Source organism: Odocoileus virginianus, chromosome 11 (assembly GCF_023699985.2).
Source record: "Odocoileus virginianus isolate 20LAN1187 ecotype Illinois chromosome 11, Ovbor_1.2, whole genome shotgun sequence".
Taxonomy (NCBI): Eukaryota; Metazoa; Chordata; class Mammalia; order Artiodactyla; family Cervidae; genus Odocoileus; species Odocoileus virginianus.
The window spans coordinates 26240374-26267963 of NC_069684.1; the positions used below are offsets into that span (position 1 = coordinate 26240374).

General features: G+C 43.2%; 1 protein-coding gene and 1 long non-coding RNA gene across 6 annotated transcripts in view; one reads left to right on the forward strand and one right to left on the reverse strand.

Annotated features, from left to right (window-relative positions):
• KAZN (kazrin, periplakin interacting protein) overlaps positions 1-27590 on the forward strand; it is a 1309273-nt gene that overhangs the window by 402281 nt on the left and 879402 nt on the right. The window lies entirely within an intron of this gene.
• On the reverse strand, positions 63-22359 carry LOC110126126 (uncharacterized). 2 transcript variants are annotated; one of them, XR_002310324.2, is made up of 4 exons: positions 22272-22359; positions 14125-14283; positions 6547-6662; positions 63-478 (listed from the first exon to the last, which is right to left on the reverse strand). It is a non-coding gene; the product is annotated as an uncharacterized lncRNA (long non-coding RNA). The 2 variants fall into 2 exon arrangements; XR_011490301.1 differs by lacking the exon at positions 63-478 and adding an exon at positions 5209-6053.

Sequence of the window (27590 nt, forward strand, 5' to 3'; positions counted from 1 at the left end):
CTGGGACTAGAGAGCAACTTCCTGCCCCCTCCCCAACTCTTCGCACCCCCGCCACACACACAGCCTTGTTGTTTTGTTTGCTTCTCTCTTGTTTGAAACCATTTTCCCTCTTGGGCCACCTCCATAAACTCAGTATCCTTTTTTCTTGGAGCACACATTCACCTTCTCTTCTCTCAGAGCTCCTGCAAACCCTGAAGCATCAACTAGACACATCTGCCAACCTGTGGGTTCCTAGGCTGGCCCTGCCCTAGCCCACAGGCAGAAGGCAAAACCTCCTTCCTTTCTCTTCCTCCCCATCCCGTCTGTGGGAGAAGGAGGAGGAGGGAGAGGAAGAGAAGAAGGAAGGGGAGAGAATGGAGTGATTTATTATAACATTGACCAAAAAAATTATGCCCCTTCATTTAGACCATCAAAGCAGCCATGCTGGGTCTTGATTTCACATAACTCTTCCTTCCATGTGTTATTTATTCTAGTGAATCTAAGAGAGAAGGAAATTGCGAAAGTCATGTTAGAAATTTACATGTAGTCAACAATGCTCTGTTATTGTGCACTTAGAAATTGGTTAAGAGGAAAGATCTCATGTTAAGTGTTCTTACATCAATAAAAAGAGACAAACAAATAACTTAACAGAATTTGCTGGCTCTGGGAACCAACGTGTAAAGGAATGTCTGCAGCTGTTGCTAGGGACGACATTATTTATCTCTTTGTAAATTTAAGATAGGGTCTGTGCTCTGTGACAGGGGAGAGGAGTTTCTAATCTCACTCTGGGGAGAATGGGGAAAACATGTAATTACAGATTTTTCAAACTAGGTAGGCAGTGGAGCCCTGATATTGTCATCTTGCAGAGGGCCACGTAGTTTATGCATGATCAGAAAGCGCACAGCTACCTGCAGGGCCATAAAAACCCAGGTTTCCTGACCCAGGCCTCAGTCTCAGATAGATGAGTAGAACTGAGCTTACTGATTTTGCAGTTAATCCATGTTCATTGCTAAAACAGTAGAAAAATCCATTAAACAGAGAAAAAAGAATCATTCGTAATCACCTGCAATGCGGTCACTGTGTTGTTGTTGCTAAGTCCTGTCTGACTCTGCCACCCCATGGTCTGTAGTATGCCGGGCTTCTCTGTCCTTCACTGTCTCCCAGAGTTTGCTCAAACTTATGTTGTTGAGCTGATGATGTTATCCAACCATCTCATCCTTTGTCATACCCTTCTTTTCCTGCCCTCAGTCTTTCCCAGCATCAGGGTCTTTTCCAGTGAGTCAGTTCTTCTCATCAGGTGGTCAAAGTATTGGAATTTCAGTTTCAGCATCAGTCCTTCCGATGAATATTCAGGACTGATTTCCTTTAGGATTGACTGCTTTGATCTCCTTGCAGTCAAGGGACTCTCAAGAGTCTTCTCTAGCACCAGTTTGAAAGCATCAATTCTTCAGCACTCAGCCTTCTTTGTGGTCCAACTCTCACATCCATACATGACTACTGGGAAAACCATAGCCTTGACTAGACGGACCTTTGTTGGCAAAGTGATGTCTCTGCTTTTTAATATGCTGTCTAGGTTTGTCATAGCTTTTATAGAAAACAAGATAACCTCCTAGGGTACTGAACTGCCTTCTTTTGGTCCCTTGAAATACTTCCAGATACTCCTGTCTTGACATACCTGTGCCTCACTGTTCCCTCCTCCCGGAACATTCTCCCTCTGGGTCTTTTGAACACCTGGCTTCTCTTCATTTATGTCATGCTCAAATGACACTTTGTCAGAGAAGCCACCTCTGGCCACTTGACTTAAAAGAAGCAACCTGCCTGCCTGGCCTCACAGGGACTCTCTGATCTGTTTACCTTCTTCATTACATTTGACCGCCTGAATTGACTTTCTTCATTTGCCCCTTTATTTAGTGACTTATTCATGCCATAGCTATTTATTGAAGGCTTACCACGTGCTGAGTGCTGTTCTAGAAATACCACAGAAGACAAAAAAGACCTGACTTCCAAGAACTGACACTCGGAGGGTACTTGGAGCATTTTGAACAGAGAAGTGACATGATCTGGCTTGTGTTTTAGAAGGTCCATTTTGGCTATTGTGTTGAGAAGGGGCTGCAGGAAGACATGGCAGAAGACTGTTTAGGAGGCCCTGACCTTCTCCCGGGCAAGAGAGCGTGAAGGAAGGTGTCAGTTTGGGAGCACACACATGCATATACTTACACTTTTGCAACAAAATGAATTTGTGCTCATATATTCCATTCTATCACTGTACTTCTTACTCAACAATATGTCACCTGCATCTTTCCATATCAATAAATATGGAGCTTTATCATAATTTTAATCTGTTTGTATTAGTCTCTTGCATGGTTGTATCATAATTTATCTAGCCAGTCCTGAATTAAACACTTCAGCAGTTTCACATTTTTCACTGTGATAAACAATCCTTGCAGTGAGCATTCTTAAACATACATTCCTGAGTACTTACTTTTCCAAGTGTTTTTTTGAGATAAAGTCCTAGAGATAGAATCACTGGGTCAAAGTCTATAGAGGGCTTTTCATTCAGGTTGGCAAATAGGACATCCCACTAGCTGTGTGCCTGTCTTCTTACTCACCCATCCAGTTTTGGGTATGACCACCATTTTTATTCTCTGCTAATTCCATAGATTAAAATTTGGTATTTTTTGTTTTTGTTATGGCTATTTCATGACTTTGCACATATTTGGGCTGTTGAACTTTTAAAATTAATTTTTCAGAGCATTTAGTATATAAAGACATATTGTTATGGATGTTACAAATTTTTAAGGATGTTTCCATGTAATCCTTCCATTTTTTTCCAGAAATTATGAAATATTACATGCATGTTAAAAAATGCTTACGAGAGGTATAAAATATAATGAAACAAACTCCTGTGTACCCATCACCCATCTTGAGGAATGGAACATTTCTAGTACTCTAATTGCATTCCCTTTCCCCCCCTTAGCCAAGCTAATCACTTTCCTGAATTTGATGATTCCCTGGCCATTATTTATAGTTTTAGCTAACACTTAACGTCTTCCTGAACAACATGGTTTTAGTTTTGCAAGGTTTTGCACATTACATAAATAAGATCACACTGCAAATAATCATTCATGATCTGTGTTTTTCAAACATTGTTATGTGTGCGAGCTTCTTCCTTTTTTTTTTTTTCCATTTATTTTTATTAGTTGGAGGCTAATTACAGTATTGTAGTGGTTTTTGTCATACATTGACGTGAATCAGCCATGGTTTTACATGTATTCCCCATCCCGATCCCTCCTCCCATGTCCCTCTCCACCCGATCCCTCTGGGTCTTCCCAGAAAGATGGTAACGATAACGCTAAATGCAAAACAGAAAAAAAGACACAGATGTATAGAACAGACTTTTGGACTCTGTGGGAGAAGGCGAGGGTGGGATGTTTCAAGAGAACAGCATCGAAACATGTATATTATCTAGGGTGAAACAGATCACCAGCCCAGGTTGGATGCATGAGACGAGCTTCTTCCTTTTTGAAGCCTGTGTGTGCGTGCATGCTCAGTCGCTTCAGTCTTGTCCGACTCTTTGTGACCCTATGAACCCTAACCCGTCAGGCTCCTCTGTCCATGGGATTTTCCAAGCAAGAATACTGGAGCGGGTTACCATGCCTTCCTCCAGGGGATCTTCCCAGCCCAGGGATCGAACCCACCTCTATTACATCTCCTGCATTGGCAGGCAAGTTCTTTACCACTAGTGCCACCTGGGAAGCCCTTTTGAAGTCTGTAGCTCACCTACTTTCATGGTTGTCGAGTAATCAGGCTTGGTTCTCATACCCTTGTCTTGCACATTCTCTTGCTGCTGTGCATGTGGGCTTTTTCTGTGCTGCTATTAGCCTTGTTGCTCATCCCTCCCAGTGCAACTGTGCAGAAGTTTCTCTATAAGTGAGATTTCTGAGTCCCAACTCATGCATATCTTAATATGTGTGAGTTCATGCTAAATTATTCTCCAAAGTAATTTTTACCAACTTATATTTTCATAAGATCATGTGAGACTTCTGATTTGTCCACATCTTTGCCAAGACATGTTATTGTCACACTCTCATTTTTCCCTAATTTTCCTGCACATGAAATGGCAGTAGACAGGGAATATTCTTGATTAAAAAAAATAAAAAGATGACTTCCTAGAAGAGGGAGCTAGATGAAAAATTATATATTTTTAAAATACTTATTTGTTAGTGGTTTCAGTGTTCCTAGAATTTTGTTGTTGTTCAGTCGCTCAGTCACGTCCAGCTGTTTGGAACCCCATGGACTGCAGCACTCCAGGCTTCCCTGTCCTTCACCATTTCCCAAAGGTTGCTCAAACTCATATCCGTTGAGTTGATGATGCCATCCTACCATCTTATTCTCTGTTGCACCTTTCTCCTCCTGCTCTCAATCTTTCTCAGCATCAGGGTCTTTTCAAATGAGTTGGCTCTTCACATCAGGTGGCCAAACTAATGGAGCTTCAGCTTCACCATCAGTCCTTCCAATGAATATTCAGGGTTAATTTCTTTTAAGGTTGACCAAGGGACTCTAAAGAGTCTTCTCTGGCACCACAGTTTAAAAGTATCAATTCCATTTGTTTATTTTTGCTTTTGTTTCTAAAATTCTGGGATGTGGGTCATAGAGGATCCTGCTGTGATTTATGTCGGAGAGTGTTTTGCCTATGTTCTCCTCTAGGAGTTTTATAGTTTCTGGTCTTACATTTAGATCTTTAATCCATTTTGAGTTTATTTTTGTGTATGGTGTTAGAAAGTGTTCTAGTTTCATTCTTTTACAGGTGGATTTTAGAAAGATGATAATGATAACCCTATATGCAAAACAGAAAAAGAGACTCAGATGTATAGAACAGACTTGTGGACTCTGTGGGAGAAGGCAAGGGTGGGATGTTTCAAGAGAACAGCATCGAAACATGTATATTATCTAGGGTGAAACAGATCACCAGCCCAGGTTGGATGCATGAGACAAGTGCTCAGGGCCTGGTGTACTGGGAAGACCCAGAGGGATGGGGTGGAGAGGGAGGTGGGAGGGGGGACTGGGATGGGGAATACATGTAAATCCATGGCTAATTCATTTCAATGTATGACAAAAACCACTGCAATGATGTAAAGTAATTAGCCTCCAACTAATAGAAATAAATGGGGAAAAAAAATAAATTTTCAAACTTCTAAAAAAAAAGTATCAGTTCCTTGGCACGTGGCCTTCTTTATAGTCTAACTTTCACATCTGTACATGACTACTGGAAAAACCATAGCTTTGACTATATGGACCTTTGTCAACAAAGTGATGTCACTGCTTTTTAATACTCTATGTTTGTCATAGTTTTTCTTCCAAGAAGCAAGTGTCTTTTAATTTCATGGCTGCAGTCATCATTTGCCATGATTTTGGAGCCCAAGAAAGTAAAGTCTGTCACTGTTGCCATTTCTTCCCCATCTATTTGCCATGAAGTGATGGGATCGGATGCCACAATCTTAGTTTTTTTGAGTGTTGAGTTTTAAGCCAGCCTTTTCACTCTCCTCTTTCACTTTCATCGAGAGGCTCTCTAGTTCCTCTTCACTCTCTGCCGTGAGGGTGGTGTCATCTGCGTGTTGTTGCTGTTGTTCACTCAGTCGTGTCCGACTCTTTTTGACCCCATGGATTGCAGCACACCAGGCCTCGCTGTCCCTCACCATCTCCCCAAATTTGCCCAAGTTCATGTCCATTGCATCAGTGATGCCGTCCAGCCTTCTTATCCTCTGATGCCCTCTTCTCCTCCTGCCCTCAATCTTTCCCAGCACCGGAGACTTTTCCAGTGAGTTGGCTGTTTGCATCAGCATATCTGAGGTTATCTATATTTCTCCTGGCAATCTCGATTCCAGCTTAAACTTCATCCAGCCCAGCATTTCACATGATGTACTCTGCATATAAGTTAGAAAAGCAGGGTGACAATATACAGCTTTAGTGTACTCTTTTCCCAATTTGAAACCAGTCCATTGTTCCATGTCCAGTTCTAACTGTTGCTTCTTGACTGATCTGCATACAGGTTTCTCAGGAGGCAAGTAAGGTTCCTAGAATAATAAGAAGGTAAACTGGCACTTTTCTTTTAGGTGGAAATGATCAGGACTTTTGTTAGTAATTGAGGTAATTTTAAGGCCAGAAAGAACAGACTATTTGGGAGAAAATTTGCAGGAAGAATTAGTTACACTATTAAAAAGTTGGATGCTTTCCTCTACAGTTGCTGTGGATAAGACCAGTATTCAAATGTACTATCGAAAAGGTAAATTCCTGAACTTGTTTCTTCCGATCAATATTTTAAAATATTCATTTGCTTTGGTACAGAAATGAAGTGAGTAGTAAAGAAGTAGGTTACCTTGTGTTCTAGGAAGTGCTTGTCAATAAATACCCAAGAAAAATAGTCATGTATACCATCTAGATTTAATTTAGATTCTTTATATGTAGATCTCCTTGATATTATGGTTCTACTTTGCATTTGGGACAGATTCACAGAAAATGAAAGTTGCTCAGAGTGTACTTCTAAAGCATTTCAGAACAACTGCTCACCTTTTTTTTTCTCCTGGTGATAACCTGCCTGCCTGTTGGCATGCCAAACATCTGCCGCATGTTTGCGGGGAACCAGTGGTGTTTATACTGCACATATCAGCTGAGAAGTACAGAGCCTGCTGACAAAATGCATAAGCTAATTAGGCGTGAACTAACACAATTGGTTCTCGTTTCTGCAAATGTACAATGCCACTCTCAATCTATTGTGTTTTTCCCCTGGTCTAAAAGCATCACAAATTAGTCATTTTGGGAAGCCAGAGATTTTCCTGGCAGAGACTGACTGCACAGATGCTCCTGGGTTCATGACCACCATATGCAAGCCTTTCTGAGCACCGCTCCGGGCTTTAGGTTTGGAACACTGTGGTGGTATAGGTGAAGGACCATGAGAATTCCAGACAGGAGATGTGGGTTCTAGATGACTACAAATGAGTTGTGTGACTTTGAACAATGTACGTCCCTTTCTGGACAGATATTCTGTCATTCGCAAAGTGAGGAGGTTGGACATTCTCACTAAATACGTAATTTCTTTTAGCATCTTCTGTATGCCAGAAGCCAAAAAAATATTTGTAATAATAAAAGGCATGATCTGCACTGCTTAGAATATACATAATTTAGAAAAGAGGGACAAAGAAGAATGAGACGATTTCAACTTGGCAAGACAAGCAGAGGTGTGATTATAGCAGAGCAAAACAGCCCCTAGGCCAACTTGGAAGAAGTTAAGAAATGCTCGTTTGGGAGGTAACATGCTACAGAGCCATGAATGATGAAGGGAGAGACATTGGGAGGACAAGGGTGAGAGAAGAATATTACCTGACAGGAGAAGTATGTGCTAAGGCAAGGAAGTGTGAGGGGGGGAAAAAATGACACATGCATGGTGCTCTTAAAACGTGGCTCTATTCTTTGACATTCTTCCCATGGACAGGTGGGAGTCTATGTTCCATCTATCTTAGCTGTATATTTTATCTTATTCACTGGAACTTGAGCAGCCATGTAAGAAATCCAGCTATCCCAGGGCCTCCATACGGTGAGGAAGCACAAGCTAGCTTCTTGGGGAGGCCATGGATAGGTGCTCTGATTGGAAATTCCAACTGTACCCAGCCATTGAATCATAACTGCCTGAGCACCACATGTATGAACAAAGAAACCTCTACATAATTCCAGCCTCAAATGATTGACATATTGTCTACAGAGGCCTCCAACACCATGAAGCGGAGACCGACCATCCCTGCTGTGCTCTGTGAATTCTTGACCCATAGGATCCAGGAGAATCATGCACAGTGGTTTTTTTACACTGTTACATGTTGAGGTGGTTTTCCATGCAGCAATAAAGGATGAGGACAAGTCCCTTTCAGCTCTAAAATTTGGATGTTTTGTAAAACCCAAACATATCCTTCTGTTCTTCCAAAAGAAAGCTCTGACTCCATGAAATTTTGGTTTGAGGAAATGGTTGTAGGAACATCAGGCAGATATTGAAATCTCCAGAAAAATTAAACAATCCCAAAATGATTTAAATCATAAAAAGAATGTCTGATTCACACAACTGGAAGATCAAGGTGTGAATCCAGCAGATCAGCTGCCAGGTGTTCAAGTGATGATCAGAATCTGATTCTCTCTAATTCTGCCCTGTGCTTTTCTGTGTTGCTTTCATTTTTCAGACAGCACTCCCCAGGTGGTAGTAAGATGGCTACCATCAGCATTTACAGAAAGAGAGGGTGTCTTTCTCCATCATTTCATCATATCTCCCAGGGCTGACTGATGTTCGCTAGCCTTGACTGGACCCCACTCAGATTCCATAACTACCTTTGATCCATGACTGTACCCATGGGAAAGAAGTACCTGGACTGGCCAGGCCTGGGCCACATTTCCACCTTTGAGTCAAAAGACATTGTCTTTGACTTCCTAACAGTGGAAGAAACAAGGTTCCCATTTCTTGTTTTATCAGAAAGAGAAATAGATGCTTTGTTGTTGTTTAGTGACTAAGTTGTGTCCAACTCTTTTGTGACTGCATGAACTACAACCTGCCAGGCTCCTCTGTCCCTCGGATTTCCTAGGCAAGAATACTAGAATGCGTTGCCGTTTCCTACTCCAGGGGATCTTCCCACCCAGGGATTAAACCCATGTCTCCTGCATCTGAAGGTGGACTCTTTACCACTTAGTGACCAAGGTTGCTTACCAAAAAAAAAAAATAAAAATATATATATACATCCTCTTAGGCAGAAACTTCTTGTTCTGTTTGAACCAGACACCCATTTGACATAACCTGAAACTACCCAGGCCTCATAGAACTATCCTTTGTATGGGTTTTGTTAACACCAAAGCAACAAAACAGATCTATGATATGGGCTATAGAAAAGTATTTCTCAGACTTTATAGTTTTGAGGATTCCTAATACTAAAGGAGATCAGTCCTGGGTGTTCATTGGAAGGACTGATGCTGAAGCTGAAACTCCAGTACTTTGGCCACCTCATGCAGAGTTAACTCATTGGAAAAGACCCTGATGCTGGGAGGGATTGGGGACAGGAGGAGAAGGGGACGACAGAGGATGAGATAGCTGGATGGCATCACCGACTCAATGGGCCTGAGTTTGAGTGAACTCCGGGAGTTGGTGATGGACAGGGAGGCCTGGTGTGCTGCGATTCATGGGGTCGCAAAGAGTCGGACACGACTGAGCGACTGAACTGAACTGAATACTAATCTATTCTTTTTATTGTTGTTGTCATTAATTAATAAACATTTCTGAATTTTGGTCTTCCCTGATAGCTCAGTTGGTAAAGAATCCGCCTGCAATGCAGGAGACCCTGGTTTGATTCCTGGGTTGGGAAGATCCCCTGGAGAAGGGAACAGCTGCCCACTCCAGTATTCTGACCTGGAGAATTACAGTCCATGGGGTCACAAAGTGTTGGACACAACTGAGCAACTGTCACTTCACTTTTTCTGAATTTTAATGAGTTCTTCTCTGCACACTTTTATTCGGTACTGAAAATTGAAATAGTTTATCTCAATTTCCTTCCAAAGTAATAGTCTCTGGTTAAAAATCAGAAAATAGTTTCAAGTATCTTCTTCTAATCATTATGTTTTACTCAAACAATACAGTGTAAAGCTGCCAAGGTCTGTATACACACTCCTTTTATTCGTGTTCCTTTGCTTCAAGTTCTCCATGTTGGATCTCACTGTCAACTTCAGGATTCTAAAACACATATGCATGAGAACTAAGACTTTTTCTTTGGACCAGTCAATAAAATGGAACAAAAAGAGAACCAAAGTCAGCAAGTCTTTTGAGAGATAGCTTATACGTTATGGATAAAAGGTGAAGCAGAAACAAAAAGATCTAAGGAGGGAAAAAGACAACTTGCGTGATAGAAACTGTGTGATGAGATTTAAACAAACAACGACAACAACAAAAAGCCCACGTCTCCCCTCCTAGCACGTTCCATGCTTGATGGTGAACCTAAACTAACTAGCAGGAAAGATTCTGGCCCTGGAATTGAATCTAATGTATGTGACCTATGTTTGTTTGATTCCCCTGAATTCCTTGATTCAGGGATCTTCCTTATTTTGGGGGGGGGGGGGGGTCTCAGAATTCCCACCCACAAAAGTGATAGCATTGATATTACTGCCTGAGTCAGCATCTGTTGATCTGTTATGATTACCATCATTTTATTACATGAAGAAAAGGCTCCTGTCCTCTTTAAAGATGATAAGGTTGGTTGAGATAAAATTCTCTAAGTCTTAGAAAGCTCTCAATCACTTCCTTCCCCTGGATCTGACCTGGTCTTGCCATTACCTCCAGGAAGGCAACATACCCTCCCCCTCTTGTCATGTTGGATCCACGATCATTTGGGTAGAGAAAAGGGAGAGAATCAAGTTGCTGTCAAATTGCTCAGACTCCATGTTAGGTATTCTAGGAAAGAGAAAAGGAAGCTTACTATGCCTTTCTGGGATTCTCCTTTATGTAACATATGGGAAGACTCAGAAGGCCAAGTTGGTCTCTGGCATTGGTACAAGAACATCCAGGCAAGCCTGAAGTTCCTCCTGGATCCCTAGGATAGACTATGAAGGTGAAGCTCAAGCTTCTCCAATTGCTAGACAATGGCCAGGATCAGAGGACAGCCCAGTCTGGCCAGAGGAGCCCAGACCCCAACATAGGGTCAAGTGTGAGAGGGAATAAAACCGCGCCTCTCTTGCATTTACATCATGTATTGTATCTGTGTCTTCATGGCAGTATGATTTTTATCTGGAAATGTGTTTTTCAAGCTAGGAACTATTTTCTAAGGATCCAGATGTTCCTAGGGATGCCTGTTCCATCTGGTTTCCATCTCAGTCACAGGGTTGGACATGGAGCTTCATTCTATATTCAGATCTGTCCCCTCTGCAGTAACAAGCTGCTGGATAAACTGGAATCCACACAACCCAGTGTGATTAGTCTGCAGCAGCATTTCATTACCGTGGCTTTAATTACAGCCCAGAATGTGAGTGATAGTGAGTTTTCCCTGGAAAAAAAAGAAGCTAAACTCACACCCCTGCTCTCTTAATTATACTGGCCTCTTTCTATCTTCAACATACAAGGTCTTTCCTAAGCCAGAGCCTTTGCTGACACTGTTCTCTTCACCTGGAACACTCCACCCACCAACAGCATGGGAGATTCATGCTCATCCTTCAAACATTACTTCAATGTTTCACTTCCTCTAGTCCCTCCGTTGACATAAAGCCCAACCCCATTCTATTTATTCTCTCCCATGTCTCTGTGTATATGCTTCATAACATATGACACAGCAAGTATAACTGCCTCATTGGTTTGTTTGCTTACTATCTGCTCATCTTCCAGCCCCGGTGACAAAGTCAGGTCCATGAGAGCGGGTGAGTTCCCTCTCTGGTTCCCCACTGTGTTTATCTCCTGTGCCGGGCACAGGTGTGTGCTCAATAAAACTGCATTAAGTGCCTGAATATATGAGAAAAGATTCAAGGCAAGGATCCCAGAGGAAAGCATCAGGGGAGTGCTGCTGATTTGGTGGGGTTACAAATCTCGTGGCATTGCTGAGGACCCCGTGAGCTACTAGCCACCTCTCTGGTGGGTTCAAGGCTCTCTGTGTGCAACTGGGACCTGTAAGCACAGGGGACAACAGGCCTTTCACCAGGCCCCAGTAATCCTCTTCCATCAAAAATGCCTCCTAGCCATGCAGGAAGGGAACCAGCATTCATTCAGTTCTACCACACAACCAGTCCCATAGGGGCAATGAACACTGATCTTACATAATCCTCACAAATATCCAAGGAGGGTCTGTATCCCTGACCCCACTGTCAGGTGATGATGCAGAAGCTTGTGGAAGCTAGGTGTCTGGGCAGGGGCACATAGGTGGCCTATCTGCTGCTAAAGCCTGCCCCTTGAGTATAACCCAGCATGTCTCCACAGGGCCCTAAGGCTTCCTCACGAACTCAGGAAGCTTGCAGACTTTGTCATCTGTTACCCACCTGTCTTCATTTCTATGTTTTGTCTTCTCCACTGTTTGTACCCAGGGTTTTCATTATTCTCCTGCTGCCTGGTCCTAGGCAAGGTACTTAGTCTCTCTGAGCTTGAGTTTCCCAACCAATGAAATGGGCTGATTATAGTACATATTGGGCTTCCCAGGTGGTACCAGTGGTAAAGAATCCACCTACTAATGCAGGAGATGGAAAAGACTCAGGTTTGATGCCTGGGTCAGGAAAATCCCCTGGAGGTGAAAATGGCAATCCACTCCAATATGCTTACCTGGAAAATTCCATGGACAGAAGAACCTGGCGGGCTACAGTCCATGGGGTTGCAAAGAGTCAGACATGACTAAGCATGCATCTATAGTACATATTACATGTGCCTATTGGAGGGGTTAAAATACGCAAACAAACCCTTGGATACTACCCAGGAGGTGTTAGCTATAATAATTGCGTGCTGCAAAGTTGCTTCAGTCGTGTCTGACTCTTTATAACCCCAGGAACTGTAGCTTGCCAGGCTCCTCTGTCCATGGAATTCTCCAGGCAAGAATACTGAAGTGGCTTGCCATGTCCTTCTCCAGGTAATCTTCCCAAACCAGGGATCAAACTGGTGTCTCTTACGTCTCCTGCATTGGCCAGCAGGCTCTTTACTACTAAGGCCACCTGGGAAGCTCTAATAATTATATTATTAGTTAGGGTAACTATGACCAACCTAGACAGCATATTACAAAGAAGAAACATTACTTTGCCAACGAAGGTCTGTCTAGTCAAGGCTATGGTTTTTCCAGTAGTCATGTATGGATGTGAGAGTTGGACTATCGAGAAAGCTGAGCGCCAAAGAATTGATGCTTTTGAACTGTGGTGTTGGAGAAGACTCTTGAGAGTCCCTTGGACTGCAAGGAGATCCAACCAGTTAATCCTAAAGGAAATCAGTCCTGAATATTCATTGGAAGGACTGATGTTAAAGCTGAAACTCCAATACTTTGGCCACCTGATGCAAAGAGCTGACTCACTGGAAAAGGCCCTAATGCTGGGAAAGACTGACGGTGGGAGGAGAAGGGGACAACAGAGGATGAGGTGGTTGGATGGCATCACTGATTCAATGGACATGAGTCTGAGTAAACTCCGGGAGTTGGTGATGGACAGGGAGGCTGGTGTGCTGCAGTTCACGGGGTTGCAAAGAGTCGGACATGACTGAGCAACTGAACTGAACTAATAGTTGCTTCAGCAAATAAACCTAAACATCTCAGGGGCTCAACCCTCATCTCAGAATCCAGTATGGGCCAGCAGACGGAATTCCTTGTGACATTCAGGGCTCCAGGCTCCATTCATTGTCCAGCTCCATTATCTCCTGCAGAATCCACCACTGAATTGTTTGCATCAGTGGACAGTGAGAGGAGAGAGGGTAGAGGACTGTGCAAGAGATTTTGCAGGCTGGCCTGGAAGTAGCAAACACGTGGGCTTCCCACATAACCCCACACTATTACCTGGGGTAGGGATGTGTATGTAGTCTAGCTATATGTCCAGAAAGAAGAGGAGAAGAACAACTGTGGATGTTAGTGAGCACTAAGGTTTTCTGCTACATTATTACAATTATAATAGTTATTCCCAAGCCCATTGGCCCATTTTAGCAATCCATCTGGGCATGTATTCCCTAGAAAGTACCCTGCCTTTCCTAAGTTCCCTCCTAACCATTGACACTTATGTGCCCAGCGTCCTCTTTCTTTAGAACTTCAGAACCATGATCACAGAGAAATGTCTCCCACATTAGAAAACAATGTTTTTAAAAAGTCATTAGTTCTGAGTGATTGGCTAGTAATGGGTTAATGTATAATGTATAATTGAAATAAGAATCCAAGGGGAGGGGGGATGGAGGAGCTATTTGGGCTTTCTGCAAGGGGTGACCTTGTCCTTGCAGGTGAAGTTCAAGTGGAGACCTTGATGACACACTCTTCTTTCCTCCCTCCTTTCAAGATATAACAGGCACTTCTGGGTAGGGGAGGCTGCCTCCCTGCATCCGCGTGCCCTGGCTTTCTACTGCCCACACTGTAGAATCTTTTATTCTCCCCTCTCCAGACTGCAGAAAGGGCACCTCTGCATACAAACGAGAACCTGGATGTCCTGAACGGTGTGCTTCCTTTCATTTCACAGAGCCTCCCTGACTGGATAGACATGGTGCAGATGTGTGAGCTCCTCCAGCCGTTATCCATCACGGAACACTCAACAAATATTTAATGAGTGGTTTCTTTGAGTGAAGGAGTCATTCCGTTTCTGTAACACAAGGGGAGGAACACGTATTTTGGGTTCAGGCTATTTCATTTTTGGAGTTTATAAAATGTTTTAACTGGCAAGTCTCAGAAAAGATTTCCTATCTAAAAAACAAAAACAAATACAAAGATCTGTTCCATCTGATCTGCCTTTATGCATTTTTCTAAGCCCCTGGTTTTCTAATTAGGAGGCAAGAAGAGGAAGTTTTATTCCCGTGCCCATTATAGCGTGTGACCGTGTTTCAATTATATTTTTCTTTTGGCTGGATAAGGATAATGAATAGATCTTTATCAAATAATTTGAGAGACTTTATTATATCCAGCAACTTGTGCTAATAAGATGCACTTGGAATCTCATCTCTTTGAAGTTTGCACTGACATCTGCAGAAAGTCAGAGAGGACCAACCCCGGCATTTATGACCTGCATCTCTGAATGTACTCTCCACGTGGTTTTATAGAAGTCAAAGATACATGAAACCATTCCTTTTGCTGGCAATTCAAGCGAACCCTCCTAATGGTCTGTTGACACAAAAAGCAGTAACAATCACAATACAGGTTCAGGAATTAGTGAATTCACTGCAGATGGTCAAAATGTAGTCCCTTAAACTGCCCATACAGTATATTGCCTTCTCCTCCTAGAACTGGGACAGAAAGCTCTCTGATGGCCAAGCGCTGGGTGAAATAGAAGGGGACTTGTTTCATGAGCTTTTCTTCATCTTCTTCTTTTTTTAATTTGGCTGCACCAGGCTGTAGTTGTGCCAGGATATTTACTGTGGCATGAGGGCTCTTAGTAACAGCATGTGGGATCTTGTTCCCTGACCAGAGATCAAACCTGGACCCCCTGCCGAGTCTTCACCACTAGACCACCAGAGAAGTGCCTTAGGAGCTTTTATATAGGAGCATGCGTATGGTCAAATGTGGTCCTCCCAGCAAGATGGAGAACGACAGAAACTGAGATCTATGAAGGAATCGTGTGTAATTCTGCCATCTCCCACTATGCAGCACATTGAGAGGAATGAGGGCAGATTTACTTGTAACAACCAGAATGATCCATCCATCTATCTCACCCTTACACCGTTGAAGTCACCCTGAGTAAGTGACAGGTGGTATGACTTAGACAATGAACATTCACTGAGCACTTACAACGTGCCTAACAATGGGCTAATCTTTTACAAGTGTGATATTATTTTATGTTTTCAAGAACCTAATGAGTTAGGTAGTTTTATAGATAAGGTAGCCTGATTGAATTACTGAAAAGTTGTAACATTTGCTTAAGTAAATAGTGAGCAAAATAATTCAAACCAAGATTTGGTTGCCTCTGAAGTGCTGCACCACTTGCAAGTCATCACTGATGACCTCACACCAGGCAAGAGGGTGGGCGGAATTGAGCTCAACCAGAAGAGAGGCTTGGTTTTTCATTTTTGGTATAGAGTGTGCCTGCTCTAGCCTCTCTCATCCTTAGGTGTCCACATGCAGGTAGTCACAAATGAAGTGCTCATTACTCTTTAGATTCTGTTTCTAGAGCTTCTCTTTCCTTAGTATCAAAACATCTTAGCTGGTTCTCTTCAGTATCCTTCTATGCCTGCAACTCAGGAAGGATACATTCTCTAACCCTCCATCTACTGGTTGATCTGAGTTACAAAGGCTTTTTCAATACATGGAATCACAACCTACCATAGTGCTTTTTGTACCCTCAAGGATGAGCTACATGACTTTGCCCACAGTTAACATTTAATGTACATACAAATGTCAGAAATAGATACCCCATCTCACCCCACCAACTTCTGTGTAAAGAAATAATGGTCTCATCTTGAAATCAAAAGGAAGGAAGGGAGAAAGAGAGGAGAGAAGGAAAAAGGAAGGAGAGAAGGGAGGAAGGAAGACTTTGTCATCTGTACAATGGTAACAAAATAATGGCATGCACCCCAAAGAATTTTGGGGAGAATTAAATGGGATAACATATTCAATGGATATGACACAAAGTAGGTCCTCCTGCCCTGCAAATTGTGTTTCTTTTCCCAGGAATGGCTTGAGTCTTTCCTACTTGTGAATCCATCATTGAACTGCAAGATTTATAAAGACATAGGCATTCATCCTATTTCTTTAGCAACTCTTCCTCTCCCCATCCCTGACTCAAGTGGTACAATTGGAGCCCTTGCTGTATTCCCCAACATGACAATCAGCATGTCTGACTAGCTGATGCTTTGTTCTAAGGCCATGTCAATGCTTAATTACCCTTTTGACCAGAAAGTTCATCCTTATCTCTTAAGTCCCTTCTGCTATAATTTAGTTTGTTTTTGCTTGTTCAGCCCTGAATGTAGTATGTCTTTATTTTTCAAAGCAGCATTGAAACGAAGGGGGATGGCTAAGAAAGGAAAAATCAGGTCATTTAATGGAAGGCTAGTTGTTTCTATGAAGTGTCAGAGCTGGGAAGATAAAACGAAAAGCCGGGGAAGGAGAGATAGAGAACCTCATTGCAATATCTCACAATGAACCATCCACAGTCCTAAAATTATATTTTAGATTATTGCTTCTTTTTTTTCTTCTTAAGACAGAGGTCAACTGTAGGGAGAGGGACTTCTTTTGCCATTAGCTTAATTGAGAATCTTTACCAGGGAGAGTCAAATGCATTGGTGAGTTGAGATACTTGGCTTCAGAATATTAAATTCATTTCTCAGGACTGCATTTTATGGCAGCTGGGATGGAGCAGCAGAGGAGGGGTATTGTTAGACCAGTTTAAGTCCTGGCTCTGCCACTTATTGGCTGTGAAGCCTCATGCAAGTGGGTTTTGCTCTGGGATCTCACCTGAATTGTAGCTGATCATGACCTCACAGAAATATGTAAGGGTTAAATGATTTAATAGAAGTGAGAGAAACCAACATTGCTGACTTCTTGATAAATGTTCAGTAAACGTCTCTTGTGTTGGAGTTTAGATCAGAGTGGCTTCAAATTCGGGAGGCAGGGAGAGGTAATAATGGGGGTTGGTAGGGAGACCCCAAGGTCTCAGGTTATTGACACATTGGATGAGCCACAGAGCAGGTGAATGACTCGCAGGCATGGCTTCAACCCTAAGAAGCCACGAAAGCTTGGAGGGTCCTGGGACTGCTTGTGCGGTTCTGGACGGGACAGTCTGTCCCAGATGTACACAGCTGTGAGCCTCTGAGGGCCAAAGCTCAGGATCTCTGTAGGAGGTATATTGTCCTCTCTCCTTCCCCAACTGGGACGGATGGAGCCGAGCACAGGCTCTCACTGTGCAGAGCTGGGACAACAGCCATGGCCCAGAAAAAGGCACGTGATGTCCCAGGCTCCCTGGACACCCGTACCAAGGCCTCCTTTTTAACTGTCCAGCCCTCTATGGGATGCCTTTCTCTTCCAGGCTTAAGAACATTCTAGCACCCCTCCCCAGGTGTCCTGGCAAGACCCTCATCCATCACGTTGACCTGGCTCTGGTTCAGTAACCATCTGGAAGCGGCACGTTCATTATGCTCGTCTGGGGTTCATCAGCCTTCCCAAAGGAGATGTTAGAAACTCCACACTTTCAGCAGACGTGGCTCCCTTGAATGCGCCCACCTCTCAGATCAAGAAATCAAAGAGACGTGAAAGGAATCTTTACTTCAAGGCTAGACAGACAGCCGTTTCTAAGCCTTGAGAAGGCTTTGGAAGAAATGGGGGTCCCTCTGTGAGCTCCAGAAATTCTGTGGCTTAATCACACTCTACTATGCGATGATGACTTTGGGTAACTTCGAGCCTTTTGACTTATTCTAGGAAACACGAGAGCTGCTGAGATGTTGTTCACTCTTTCCTTGAATGCACAAATGTACTGTTACCAAATTGTGAGGTTTTACAGAGGCACAAAGCAAGTGGATGTTTCTTTTGAAAAGGGAGTACACTGCTGACTCTATTTCTACTTTCTGAGTCATCTGTTATCACTGTTTTTTATAAGGGGTATTTTTTTTTCTTTTCAAATTTTGTTTATTGATTTATGTATTTTGTGTCTGTTTTGGGTCTTTGTTTTGAATGCAGGCTCTTCATTGTGGCACACGTGCTTCTCTAGTGGGTGGGCTTCTCTTCTTGTGGTGGGCAGGCTTACTTGCCCCACAGCATGTGAGAATTTAGTTTCCCAAACAAGGATCAAGTCTGAATCCCCTGCATTGGAAGGTGGCTTCTTAACCACTGAGCCACCAAGAAAGTCCCTTTTGATTTCTCCAAACAGCCATTGCTTTTGATTTCTCTAAACAGTCATTCTAGTATCTCGGCAAAATGTTCAGGACATCTCCTCCTTTCTTTGCTTCTCTATTTCTTATTCATTCAACAAATGCATATTAGGCTATGTCAGATGCTCTTCTAGACACTGAGGCTACAGAAATGAGCTAAGAAGATAAATATCCCCACACTTGTGGAATTGATATTCCAGTGCAGGAGGCGGACAAGAGACAAATCAAATATTGGTTTGGTCAAAAAGTTCATTCAGGTTAATCCAAAAGAACTTTTGGGCCAACCCAATGCACAGAACGTCAGATGGGATAAGTGCCCAGAGACCGTGAAGAGCCCCTAGTGAGGGAGGACAGCCTGGACATTGTGCAGAGATTTGAGGAGGTGAGAGAACCGCCCGTGAAGCATGCCAGGCAGGCGGAACAGCACCTGTAAAGGCCCCGAGGCAGGAGCATTCAGGTGTATTTCACATCAGCCAGATAGCCAGTTTGCCTGGAACAGAGCAAGACATGAAGGAACAGTGGGGAGAGAGGAGAGAGATCACACAGAGGCCATGACCAAGGGTGTGAACTGACCTTAACTGGTGTGGGAGTCAGTGGAGGGTTTTGAGACAAGAAGAGACATGATCTGACTTCTGTGCTAAAATGCTCCCTCTGGCTGCTGTTCTGAGAACATGTCCTAAAGTGGTGAGGATGGAAACAGGAGACCAGTTACCAAACTCCTGCAGGTTTGGGGTGGGGATGGGGAGACAGCATGAGTGGGAAATATTAGGAAACCAGAACTGTATCATGCCTATTTGCAGGGCAGGAATAGAGACGCAGATGCAGAGAACAGATTTTCAGACACAGGGAAGGAGAGGGTGGGGCAAATTGAGAGAGTAGCACTGATATAGATATAGATATAGATATAGATATAGATATAGATATAGATATAGGTATAGATATAGATATACACACAGTTTGTTGTTGTGTTCAGTTGTTAAGTCATGTCCGACTCTTTGTGACTGCATGGATTGCAGCACGCCCGCTCCCCTGTCCCTTCACTATCTCCCAGAGTTTGCTCAAACTCATGTCCCTTGAGTCGGTGTTGTTATCTAACCATCTCACCCTCTGTCACCCACTTCTCCTTTTGCCTTCAATCTTTCCCAGTATTAGGGGCTTTTCCAATAAGTCTACTTTTCTCATCAGGTGGCCAAAGTATTGGAGCTTCAGCATCAGTCCTTCCAATGAATATTCAGGGTTGATTTCCTTTAGGATTGATTGGTTTGATCTTGCAGTCCAAGGGACTCTCAGGAGTGTTCTCCAGAACCACAGTTCAAAAGCATCCATTCTTGGGTGCTCAGTCTTCTTTATGGTCCAACTCTTACATCTGTACATGACTACTAGAAAAACCATAGCTTAGACTATATGGACTTTTGTCAGCAAAGTGTTGTCTCTGCTTTTTATTTATTTATTTATTTATTTTTGAGCTCAGGCATTTATTTCTCTGGATCCCCCCCTTCAAGGTTGCACTGGATGGGCTGTATACTTTATTTTTTTTTATTTTTATTTTTTTTCATTTTGTCTCTGCTTTTTAATATGCTGTCTAGGTTATAACCAAACAAAGGCCCCACCTCCAAATATCATCACATATGAATTTGGGGGAAAGACAAACATTTTGCCTATAGTACTGTTTAAGAAGATGGGATGGGGAACTGAACTTTTCTGGGTTCCAATCCTGACTCCACCACTTGTGTGTGACCTTGGACAAGGGATCTAAAATTCTGAGACACACTTTCTATAGCTGTAAAATACTTTGGCCACCTGATGTAAAGAGCTGACTCATTTGAAAAGACCCTGATGCTGGGAAAGATTGAGGACAGGAGGAGAAGGGGACGACACAGGATGAGATGGTTGGATGACATTACTGCCTCAATGAACATGAGTTTGGGTAAACTCCGGGAGTCAGTGATAGACAGGGAGGCCTGGCATGCTGCTGTTCATGGGGTTGCAGAGAGTCAGGCACGACCGAGCAATTGAAGTGAACTGAACTGAACTGAAAATAACGTTATGGGATGAATTGTGTATCCCTCCCCCCAAATTCAAGTCCAAATTCCCGTGCCTCAGCATGTGACCTAATTTGGAAGTAGGGCTCTTGCAAATGTAACTAAAATTAAGATAAGGTCATAATGGAGGAGAATGGGTGTCTTTATCAAAGAGGGTTATTTAGAGACTTCCCTGGTGGTCCATGGCTAACACTCCAGCCTCCTATAATTGAAAGTCCTCAGTCATGTCCAACTCTTGTGACTCCATGGACTGTACAGTCCATGGAATTCTCTAGGTCAGAATACTGGCGTGGGTAGCCTTTCCTTTCTCCAGGGGATCTCCACAACACAGGGATTGAACCCAGGTCTCCTGCATTGCAGGCGGATTCTTTACCAGCTGAATCACAAGGGAAGCTCAGCTAAAGTTAAGATAAGGTCATAACGGAGGATAATGGGCCCCTAATCCAACATGATTGGAGTCTTTATCAAAGAAGGTTATTTAGAGAATTCCCTGGTGGTCCATGACTCCAACCTCCCCAGTGCAGAGGGCCGGGGTTCAATCCCTGGTCAGGGAACTAGAATCCCACATGCTGCAACTAAAGACCCCACATGCCACAACTATGACCTGGCACAGACTAAATACAGAAGTAATTTAAAAAAAAAAAAAGAAAGAAACTTGGATACACACACATACAACACCATGTGAAGATGAAAGCTGAGACTGGTGTGATGTATCTACAACACAAAGAACACTAAGAATGGCCAGCAAAGTACCACAAGTTAAGGGAGTGGCCTGACACAGGTCTTTTCCTCATGACGGTTGGAAGGAATAAATCCTGCAACACCTCAGTCTTGAACTTCCAGCCTGCAGACTGTGAGACAATACACGCATGTGTTGTTTAAGTCCCCCAGCCTGACACGCTAATTACAGGTGGAGGTAATAGAATGTGTACTTCAGGAGGAATGTCTAGGGTTCAATTAGACAATGTATCTCCAAGTTCTGTGTGAAAGTGTTAGTCGCCCAGTTGTGTCTGATTCTGTGCCCCCATGGACTGTAGTCCGGCAGGCTCCTCTGTCCGTGGAACTCTCCGGGCAAGAATACTGGAGTGGGTTGCCATTCCCTTCTCCAGGGGATCTTCCTGACCCAGGGATAGAACCCAGGTCTCCTGCATTGCAGGTGGATTCCTTACCAGCTGAGCCACAAGGGAAGCCCAAGAATATTGGAGCGGGTAGCCTATCCCTAATCGAACAGAGGTCTCCTGCATTGCAGGCATATTCTTTGACAACTGAGCTATCAGGGAAGCTCTTAAAGTCCTGGAACACAGTAAGAAAAAGTCAGTAAATTTCAGCTCTGATCATAGCCATAAACTTACCATCATCATTTTCATCTCACATCCCCATTTCCTTGCCTCACCTTCTCTCCACTATGTTTGAGTGCCCAGGCGTTGGGTTAAGGTGAGCTAAGTCCTCAGGACTGAAGCCAGGCAGTTCCCACAGGCAATCAAATTTGTTATCACAAGAGTTGTTTTCTCAGCTATTGATTCACCACATGGCTCTTTGTCCAGTGGCTTCGCCTCCCTTTGTGCTCATTCTCCACCCAGGAAACCCTTCCAGAAGGATGTGAGGAGGTTGAATGGTCATTTGTAAGATCACTTTGACATTTGAGTGTGGAAAGTGCGTGTCACTGTGAGACATAACTCCTTCCTTCTCATCACTCAAGACTGATCCTTCTCCTCTTCCAAAAGTCTCTGTCTTACCTTAAGAGTGTCCTGTGATTTGAGCTACAGTTTCAAACAAACTGTTCTGGAAGTTCTGGCATGCCAGAGTTCCACACAGCTATCTCCCTCTTTGCTTGAGAAGTTCTAGAATTTGATAGGAAAAGTCACAAAGGCTTTGACTCAGTTCCTGCTGATTAACTGCAGGGAGATTCCTGAAGACTCATTTTACCCAAATGTCAGAGTCCCCAGTGGTGATGAGCAGATGACTGCTGTCCATGGAGTGCTTTTAGGGCACATGTGGAGAAGTACTAAGAATTTAATAGTCATACATTTAGCTGGCATACAATAGACAATATGACCAACACATCAAACCAATAGTGCAAACTTTGGGTTTTGTTTGTTTTATAATTCATCATTTTATTTTTAATTTTTATTTTATTTTTCATTATTATTACTTTTTGGCCACACAGCATGTGGGATCTTAATTCCCCTACCAGGGATTAAACCTGTGCCCCGTACATTAGGAGCATGGAGTCTTAACCACTGGACCACCAGGGAAGTCCTGGTGACTACTTTTTGAATTAAATTTGTATGAAAAAGGAAAAGAAGTTGCTTTTTGAAAATGTTAAATCATGCAAATGGTACTCAGGGAAAAAACCACTGTTGTGATTCTTAAGTGACAAAAATTTGGACAAACACATGAGGCACTAGACAATCCATGTGGGCACTTAAACACAGAGGTACGGCTTTGATAATTGTGATTTTCAAAAGTTAGACTTTCTACACGTTGCTAGTGATATTAGCTCCTTCACCCTGCTTTCCTTGCTCATTAAGTTCTGAACTAGAGCCTTGTTTGAACATTTTATTTTGTTCTCATTTTATGCTGGGGAATTCAGGGAGGTCGCCTTGCCTTGGACCCAGTCCAATGTCATCTATTCCTGAAGGACCCCCCTGATAAAACCACTTTAAATCTCTGTTCAAAACCCTTGTTAAGCCTTCTCTCCAAATTTACTGTTCGAAACTGTTCTGTAGTAAGAAATACTGGCCTTTCTGAGAGCCGTTCCTCAAGCTCTCTCTTGTAAGGTTGTTGTAGGAGTTGTAAATCGCTCAGTTGTGGCCATGAGAAGTTATAATGAAACCTCCGGCAATACCAGGCCTGAAGCTAGAACTGAGATTAGCATTTGAGAGTTGGCTGTTTCATTCTTCTTTAAAATCAGAGGGGAAATATGCTACCATCTGTGCAACCTCCGTATAATACTGTATAACCCAGACGATTCCCACTGTGCGATCCATGAGCTCCATTTCTGGCTCAGACCATGCAGTAGGTATGTGTGTGTATCAGTTCAAATCTACGAGCTGATTTACACACCACCAATGACCATTTGCAACTTTGGTAATGACTTTTGTAATTTTACTCTGAGATTTTAGGGCAAGCCCAAATTAAGTGACCCTGTGCATTTTATAAAGTTCTTTGAAGATTCCTGGAGCTCAGCTTTCCTGCCCAGGGTTTCACATCATTTTTATTTACCCCTCTGGGCATGATTTATGTTGAGCAGAGACAATATACTGATGTCATACAAACAATAGCTAATTACAAAAATCACTTCTTCTAACAACTTGAAAGAGGAACTGGGTTTAAATGAGGAAAACAAGCCGGGTTGTGTGTTCCTCATTTCTAGATGGCAAGCTGAAATGTCACAGGGTGTGCCCTCAGCTGTCAGCATCTAATCTAATTAGACAGGATAATTGGGGAGGCTGAGCTTGCTGGCAGCTGACAAGCATATTAGCCTCATTTCATTCACTCTAATACGATGCTGGCAACATGGCGCTTCCATCTAACCACATCAGCCTTGACTGGCCCCTGTGGCACAGAGAAGAAGGCTTCTGAACTCAAAGACCAAAGTCTGGTTCCACCTAGAGATAGTATGTGGGTGCAGGGATCTTGACTGGAGAGGATGGGGAGAGTGTGTGTGCTGGGAAAGAGTGGTGCCAAATCAAAACTGTAAATGCAAACAGGGTGATTTTTGTTTAGAAGGGGTGGAAAAGTAAACCGAATGCTAAATCACTATTAAGGAATATCCCTTTTATTTCTTTTAAGGACTTGGAGTACAATACAGAACCTAAGTTGATAGAATGTTGCCTAGGGTATCCTTTTAGAAGGGCTTCCCCTGGGGATGTTCTTTTAGGTGGCTCAGTTCAGTTCAGTTGCTCAGTCATGTTCAACTCTTTGCGACCCCATTAGGTGGCTCAGTGGTAAAGAATCCACCTGCCAATCAGGAGCTGAATCTCTTGGTCAGGCAGATCCCTTGGAGGAGAAAATGGCAACCTACTCTAGTATTCTTGCCTTGGAAATCCAATGGACAGAGGAACTTGACAGACCATAGTCCACGGGGTCACAAAAGAGTGGGACATGACTTAGCAACTAAACAACAATAACAACAACCCTTTTAGAGACCTGCTGGCAGGAATAACTAAGAGGGATTCCTCACCATCTTTTAATTTCTTCATCTTCAAGACTGATAATTCAAACAAGACCCAGCCGATCAACCTTCTGGCCATTCTGATGGGTAGGCCATCAATTCCTAGGCTATGTTTGCTACCAGATATTTTTAACAGCCACTTCCCCCATTGTATTCATCTTCTATTGCTCCTATTACAAGCTACCACAAATTTAGCAGTTTAATATGATCCTCATTTATGATCTTGTTAATGGATCTCGATACTCATTAAGGTCTCTTCTGTAAATCACAACTTTTGGTGCAGTGTGGCTCAGCTGGGTCCTCTGCTTTGAGGAGACTGAATCTAATCTCTGGCAAGACCATGTTTCTTTCTGGAAATACTAGACAGAAATCTGCACCCAAGCTCATTTGTGTTGCTGGTCAAATTTAGTTCCTTTCAGTTGGACTAAAGTCTCCATTCCTTGTTGGCTGTCATGGGGACAGGGGGAAGGAGGTCGTCTTTGCTCCAAGAGGCTGTCTGCACCCTTCTAATGCTTTCCATGTGTCCTGCTTCCAGCAATAGTTGATCATGTCCCTTTCACCCTCCACACCTCTCCAACTTATTCTGCCTCAACTCTCTGCCCAGTTGCAGAAAGTTCTCTGCTTTTAGAGATTCTTGTCATTAGATTGAAAGAGTCCAGATAATGCAGGATTGTCTCCCTGTTTTAAGGTCTATAACCTTAGTTATCTCTGCAAAATCCCTTTTGCCAGATAATAGAACATCTTCACAAGATTCAGGAGTTAGGGCATAAACATCTTTTGAGACAGATAAACAGTGATTTGCACATGACTGTACATGCACGAGAGCTTCCCTAGTAGCTCAGCTGGTAAAGAATCTGCCTGCAATGCAGGAGACCCCAGTTCAGGGTCAGGATTCTTGGGTCGGGAAGTTCCCCTGGAGAAGGGATAGGATACCCACTCCAGTATTCTGGGCTTCCCTGATGACTCAGATGGTAAAGAATCTGCCTTCGATGTGGGAGACCTGGGTTCAATCCCTGCATTGAGATCCCTTGGAGGAGGACATGGCAACCCACTCTAATATTCTGGCCTGGAGAACCCCTATGGGCAGAGGAGCCTGGCAGGGATTGCAAAGAGTTGGACATGACTGAGCAACTAAGCATAGCACAGTATATGCACGAAAATATTTTATTTCATATAGTTTAAATGTTCTCCCCTGGATCTTATCTACATTCATGATTTTAATTTAGCAAACACTTTCTTTTTCATAGATCAATTCAGTTCAGTTACTCAGTTGTGTCCGACTCTTTGTGACCCCACTGACTGCAGCACGTTGGGCTTCCCTGTCCCAGCACCAACCCCTGGAGCTTGTTCAAACTCATGTCCATCGAGTTGGTGATGCCATCCAACCATCTCATCCTCTGTCATCCCCTTCTCCTCCCACCTATTTTCATAGATAGCACTATGTTAAATTTTGCCCCAGGCAGTATCTCAGCTACCATTCATTATTCCAGATTAGTGGGGTTCAAAATAATGAAGTTCCACAAAGTAAAAAAGAAAAAAGGGGCTACTGTTCTTGGTCTAAAGGCTTCTGCCTGACCTCCCTGTGAATGTCCAGACTTACAAGTTCAGAGATACTAGCACTTTGGGGCTCTGGACATTGGTTTAATTAATCAAGTAGGACAAGTTGATTATATGAAAAATGGCTATAAAAGGCAGCAAGATTAGTATACCACATGTACTTCATGACAACCATAGTAGGTATGGATATGGACTCACAAATTTGATAGTAAGAGGGTACCCAAGCCTGCTGGTTATGGTAAGATGTACAGTGGTGATGAAAGTAGAGAAAGCACTGGCCTTGAGCATTTACCTCTGGGTACGCTCAAGCGACTACATTGGGCATGATCAGCAGGATGCTTTCTAACAGCTCTACTCAACCCAAGCTTAACCCCAACAGGTTAGAAAAGCAACTTTCCTCTAGTCCCTGCCAGAGAAACAGAAATCTATTCCTTGACATGGAAGTTTTCTACCTTTCTCCCAAGTAGTCCATTTTCTACATGTCCCCACAGCCTCCTGTGACTCAGGTGCAGATGCAGACAGTGATTAAGTAATTCATCGAAGATGACACCATGACAGAAATGAGACCAGGACTCAGGATTCCTGACTGTGGCCAGTTGGGGGATGTTCTCTAGTGGGGGTTACCACGCAGGCAGTGATTGACATTTTCCCTTAATTTCCACTTTCATCTCTTAGTGAATCAATCAGAAAAGTAACTAACCGTATATGACTCTCCGAAGAAAACAACTGCCAGGTGTTTCAGTTTGGAGCTTACCTAGAATCGATACTCCCTGGAGTGTCATGTCCTTTAAATCAAAGATGATGGTTTGAATCCTGACTCCACTGGATCTGAATATCTTCCAGTATCTAGCACTGCAGATAGATGGATAGATAGATGGCTAGGTGGTTGGATGGATAGATGGACAATGATAGATAAATGGGTGGATGGATGGGTAAATGGATGGATAGATGAATGCATGAGAAGGTAGATGGATGGAGAGATGAGTATTATGGATAATTATGACTTGGTATGCCTTTGTGTGTTAGTGGCTCAGTCATGTCCAACACTTTGCAACCCCATGGACTGTAACCCACCAGGTTCCTTTGTCCATGGGATTCTCCAGGCAAGGATACTGGAGTGGGAGCCATTTCCTTCTCCAGGGCATCTTCCTAACCCAGGTATTGAACCTGGGTTTCCTGCATTGCAGGCAGATTCTTTATCATCTGAGCCACCAGAGCGCCCCCTGGCATACTTTTACCTATATCTATTTAGGATGCTAAACTTAATCACGCAGCCAAGATGTAACCATATCAAGATTGCTGGCATTGCTCTCACACTATA